Source organism: Microcebus murinus, chromosome X (genome assembly GCF_040939455.1).
Source record: "Microcebus murinus isolate Inina chromosome X, M.murinus_Inina_mat1.0, whole genome shotgun sequence".
NCBI classification, from domain to species: domain Eukaryota; kingdom Metazoa; phylum Chordata; class Mammalia; order Primates; family Cheirogaleidae; genus Microcebus; species Microcebus murinus.
The window spans coordinates 30,522,053-30,528,173 of NC_134136.1; positions in this window are offsets into that span (position 1 = coordinate 30,522,053).

Here is a 6,121-nt window from a genome sequence, read left to right on the forward strand (position 1 = left end):
ATTTTCATTTCTGTGATTAACTGTATTTTAAACATTTGGTAAAATGAGCATATATTACATTTATGATAGAAAAAACTTCAGCCACTAAAAACTTGTTTGTTATTTATCAAACATACCAAATATATAAAATGTTATAGAGAGCTATAAAATAAACACTTGTGTATCCACTACCCAGGTTAAGCAATAAACTTGACCAATGCTTTGAGTCCATCCCCCTAATTGTACCTTGTCCTTCCTTTACTCCTCAGATATAACTAATAACCAGAATGAAGTGTTCATACTCTCTATAAATTGCTTTATATGTTCACTTTGAATGAAAGCATCCTTAAAAATATTATATATGCACATATATATTATACCTTAGGTGCCTTTAGACTCCATTTAATAATTTGATTTAACATCACATTTTTCATATATATATATATATATATATATAGCCTAATTTTTATGGCCCTAGGACATTTATTTTCACTGATATATAATGTTTCACATATATAAGAATGAACCAAAAAGTATTTTTTGGACTACTGTTAGTGGAAATTTTGGTTTTTCCTGCAGTTTTGTTCTCACAAACAATGCTGAAATGAGCATTATCATAGATGAGGCCAAGTGCCCACATGTCAGATGTTCTCTAGTTTCTTACTACTCAAAGTGTGATCCATGAAATAGCAGTTTCAGCATTACTTTGTATATTTGTCAGGGTTCTCCAGAGAAACAGAACCATTGTGTGTGCGTGTGTGTGTGTGTGTGTGTGTGTGTGTGTGTGTGTGTGTGTGTGTATTTAAAGAATTGGCTCATGCTGGAGCCTGGAAAGTCCAAAATCAGCAGGGAAGGGCACTAGGCTGAGGAACCAATGAAAAGCCGCAGTTCAAGGCCGAAGGCAGTCTGCTGGAAGAATTCCCTCTTCCCTCATGGGAGGTCAGTCTTCTTTTTCCCCTGAAGGCCTTCAACTGATTGGATAAGGCCAACCCACATTATGAAGGGTAATCTGTGTCACTCAAAGTCTTCTTATCTAAATGCTAATCTTGGTTTTGGAGAAAGATGGCTGACTAGAGACATTGGTTGCCAGATATTCTCAGAAAGAAGGAAAAGTTTTAGACGGAAAAAACCAGATTGAGTGTAATTCTGAGGGAAAAGTGTCAGAAGCTATCAGATATTCCCCAAGGAGAAGTTGCAGAGCAGAACAAGAAGGAGTAATGTACTGGCAGAGATCAACTCCTGAGAGGCTTGGAGCCTGGCAGAAAGGGTAGGTGGGAGTTTTGTTTCTCCTTCCCTCACACCTCTGGAAGTCAGCAGGCTCCTGAGCTGCTGCAGAGCTTTTCTACTCTCATGAGCCCAAAAGCTGCTGCCATCAGTGAACTGGGAAATACTTGAGGACAAAGCACCAGGCTTTCAGCTCCCTCAGGTCACTTCCCATCCCCGCAGACCCTAGCTGAGATGGCAGGTGCCATACAGCTTCTCCACCCACTGTGTGCCTTTATCCTCCCCCAGGGAGCTTTAGCCCTTCAATTTTCATGTTGCTCCTTCCCAAACAAACATTTCCCATCTCAGCTAAGACTGCAGCAATAACGGGGTGGTAGATCCTGGGGAATCTGTGTGATCCCAGAGCTCAGACATTCCAGGAAGGCTGCCTTCCAGGGAGAGGGACAGAGGAAATCAGAGTGCCAGCTCTCCTGCATTCAGACTCTTTTTCTCCCACACCCCTCCTTTGTGCCCTGATGATAAGAGGCATCGGTGCCCTAAGGGATGATTATGCTGAGACTCTCAGGAGCAGCTGCTTCCCCTCTATTGGTGTGATCACCACACCAAGGTTTCCACAGAGAGTGGAGCTCACACTTTCCTCTTAAAGAGCTACAGCAGACCAAGGGGTGCTCAGACTGTGAGCTTCCTGTCTGCCATTCACACCCACCCCCCATGCTGCTCATCTCGCCACTCCATCAGAGCAGGGCACACCCTGAAGCAGAGAGGCAGCAATCTTGCTTGAGCACTCCATGGGAAATAAATGTGATTCACCATATAAAAGAAGCAAAAACAAAGACCACATAATCATCTCAATAGATGCAGAAAAAGCACTGGACAAAATCCAGCACCCTTCCATGATAAAAAAAAAAAAAACCCTCAAGAAACTATGCATAGAAGGAACGTATCTCAAAATTATAAAAGCTGTATATGAGAAACCTACAACCAACATCATACTGAATGGTGAAAAGTTGAAAGCATTTCCCCTAAGAACTGGAACAAGACAAGGGTGGCCACTGTCACCGCTTCTATTCAACATAGTGTTGCAAGTCCTAGCCAGAGCAATCAGGCAAGAGAAAGAAATAAAGGGAATCTGAAGCAGGAAAGAGGAGGTCAAACTATCATTTTTTGCTGATGTTAGGATCTTATATCTAGAAAACCCAAAACATTCCACAAATAGACTCCTAGAATTGATAAATAAATTCAGCAAAGGCTGAGGTTACAAAATCCATGTACACAAATCAGTAGCATTTCTATATACTAATAATAGTCAAGCTGAGAGTCAAATAAAAGTCTCAATACCATTCACAATAACTACAAAGAAAAATAAAATTCTTAGGAATATACTTAACCTAGGATGTGAAAGATCTCTACAAGGAGAACTATGAAACACTAACAAAAGAAATTTCAGAGGACACAAACAAATGGAAAAACATATTATACTCATGGATCAGTAGACTCAACATTATTAAAATGTCCATACTTCCCAAAGTGATTTACAGATTCAATGCAATCCCCATCAAAATATCAATGTCATATTCCACAGATTTAGAAAAAAATAATTCTACCCTTTGTTTAGAACCAGAAAAGGGCCTGAATGGCCAAAATAATGTTAAGCAGAAAGAACAAATCTGGAGGCACACATTACCAGACTTTTGAACTATATGACAAGGCTCTAGTAACCAAAACAGCATATTATTTGTACAAAAATGGAGACATGGACCAAAGGAACAGAACAGAGAACCCGGATATAAAACTGGTTACCTACAACCAACTGATCAAAGCAGACAACAACATACATTGGAGACAAAAAACACTATTCGATAAATTGTGCTGGGAAAATTGGATAATCAAATGCAGAACAATGAAACAGGACCTCTATCTCTCACCACATACAAAATTAATTCAAGATGGATAGAAGACTTAAATGTAAGGCATAACACTGTAAGAATTCTAGAAGAAAATGTAGGGAAAACTCTTCTAGATACCGGCCTAGGCAAAGAATTATGACTGAGACCCCAATGGCAATGACAGCAACAACAGAAATAAATAAATGAGACTTAAATAAGAAAGCTTCTGCATAGCTGAGGAAATAATCAACAGAGCTAATAGACAACCTACAGAGTGGGAGAAAATATTTGCAAACTATATATCCAATAAAGGGCTAATATCCAGAATCTACAAAGAACTCAAAAAAATCAGCAAGAAAAAAACAAAAAACAAAAACAAAGAACCCCATTAAACAGTGGGCAAAAGACATGAACAAAAGTTTTTCAAAAGAAGATAGACAAATGGCTAAAAAACATATGCAGAAATACTCAACATCACTAATCATCAGGGAAATGCAAATTAAAACCACAATGAGATATCACCTTACCCCTGTCAGTATGGCTATTACTAAAAAGTCCCAAAACAGTAGATGCTGGTGCAGATGCAGAGAGAAAGGAACGCTTATATGCTGTTGGAGGATTAGTACAAGCTCAGTGGAAAGCAGTATGTATATTTCTCAAAGAACTAAAAGTAGACCTTCTATTCAATCTAGCAATCCAAGTACTGGGTATCTATCCATAGGAAAAGAAGTCATTTTATCAAGACACCTGCACTTGAATGTTTATTGCAGCACACATCACAATTGCAAAGATGTAGAAACAACCCAAGTGCTCATCATTCATGAGTGGATTAATAAATGTGGTATATGTATATCATGGAGTAGTACTCAGTCATAAAAGGGAATCAATTAATGCCTTTTGCAGAAATTTTGATGGAACTGGAGATCATTATCTTAAGTGACATATCTCAAGAATGGAAAAACAAGCACCACATGTACTCTCTAAAACTTGGAACTAATTAATGGACACACATGGGCACAGAGAGAAGTAAAAATCATTGGGAATCAATAAGGCGGGGGGGGGAGGAGAGGAAGGGCAAAGACATACCTAACAGGCAATATGAACAGTATTTGAGTGATAGACACTTATTGCCCTAACTTAAACATTATAAAAACTATCCATGTAAAAAAAAGATAAATGCTTATGTCATCTGAAAATACCTTCACAGAAACATTTAGAATAATGTTTGACCAAATATCTGAGTACTTTTTCCTACCAAAGTTGACACACACAATTAATCATCACACCTGGGATCCTATTACCAGTGCAGATTTTAAGCCCCTACCACAGACTTTCACCCTCACCAACCACCACAAAGTGTGCCCTCCTACCACTACATCACCAACTTTCTTTGATGCAAGTTAGGGTGCTAAGAACAGCCAGACACCACTTCTCCCCACTTTATTCCTTTGCCTGCTCTAAGTTTGAGGTTCTTGCCCTTGGATATGGCCATTGATGGGATGGAGCGTTCACATCCAACCACTGGCTTTCTCCACTGCAGAGGTTACAGGAGGATGGGATCCCAAGGAGCCCTTTTTGGAGGGGAATTCTGTGATCATTAAGGGCATGATGCCATGAAAGCCTCATGAGTGACTGACTAGGATGAATGGAAACCATGTTTGCAAAGATCAGCAGCCTTTATGCACTAGGGCTGAAGGCAGGAGCTATAGGCGGGGCCCCAGCGGAAAGGGGATCAGTTCAGACACAAGTTCTGGGACAAAGTGTCGGACCTGGAGATTGATACACAAGAGCCAGAGCTTTTCAGAGGGAGGCACATAAGTTAGATGGACATGACAGATGGAAAAGGCCATTGTCAAGGCCACTCCCCCTGGAGCTCCTGCAGCCACTTCTGGGCTCCTTCCCCACAGAGGATCCTGGACTCTGACAAGAGACAGGGAGGAGGCCTCCAACTACTCCCACCAGTAACCCTCTTAAGAAGCACACCTCATTGGAAGTGTGTGTGAACTTGATACCAATATATGTGATGGACAGGAAGGGAAGCAACATATAGGAAATAATGCCTCTTCTCAGACCTAAGCCCTTATGAATTCCGCAGTCCTGTTCTCCCTGCCACCCTATCCCTAAGCAGAGTGTGTCAGGGCCTAGGGCAGCTGTGGCTAGACCTTCTTGGCTGTCGCTGCCATTTGCTGCCTTCTGTCCTAATCAGCCCTCCCACCCCACAATCCTCATAATTAGCACATAAGTAAACAATGTCATGAATGAAAGAAAGTCATCTTTGAAGATCCTACAAAAGCATAATAAGTGAGTATAAACAGCTTTATGTCAATAATTTCTATCACCAGAATAAAATAGATATAAAATTGTATCTCTATTATGACTCCATTTATATAAAATGCATGCATATACATATATTTGTGTGCTTATGTGATGAAATTGTTCCATATGATGCTAAGAATTGGCCATTCCATTTAACATGTTCAGAAACAATGTATGAAAGTACCCGTTGCCCCTACCACCAACTTCAGAAATAATTTTGGAAACCATACACTTTGCCCCAGCACTTACACTTCCCAGATCTTGTCCTAAGGGACACCTAGCAGAGATGTGTGTGTGTGTGTGTGTGTATGTGTGTGTGTGGAGAGAGAGAGAGAGAGAGAGAGAGAGAGAGAGAGAGAGAAACAGAAACAGATGAAACAGATAGACTACAGGGTTAGCATTTGCCCAGAGTGTAGAACCACAGGAAATTGTGGGAATTGGCAGGAGGATGAGTAACTGGAAAACTGTGGCATCACTGATGATGTAGAGAGAAAAAGTACAGGAGCCATGCAATGGGGTCCATGGTTCCTGCTCACAAGGGATACCAGGCAGCTCAGGGAGACTGAGTTGGGCCAGACTCTGCAATTGATGGATAACTTGTGAGATTGTCTCTCTTCCTCACAACAAAGCTGAGAAGTGTGCAGTGTGCTCTCTGTTCCCTAGGTGAGAGGACTGAGGCTTAGAGAGGTTTGGGAACATGTCTTTGACCATGGAGG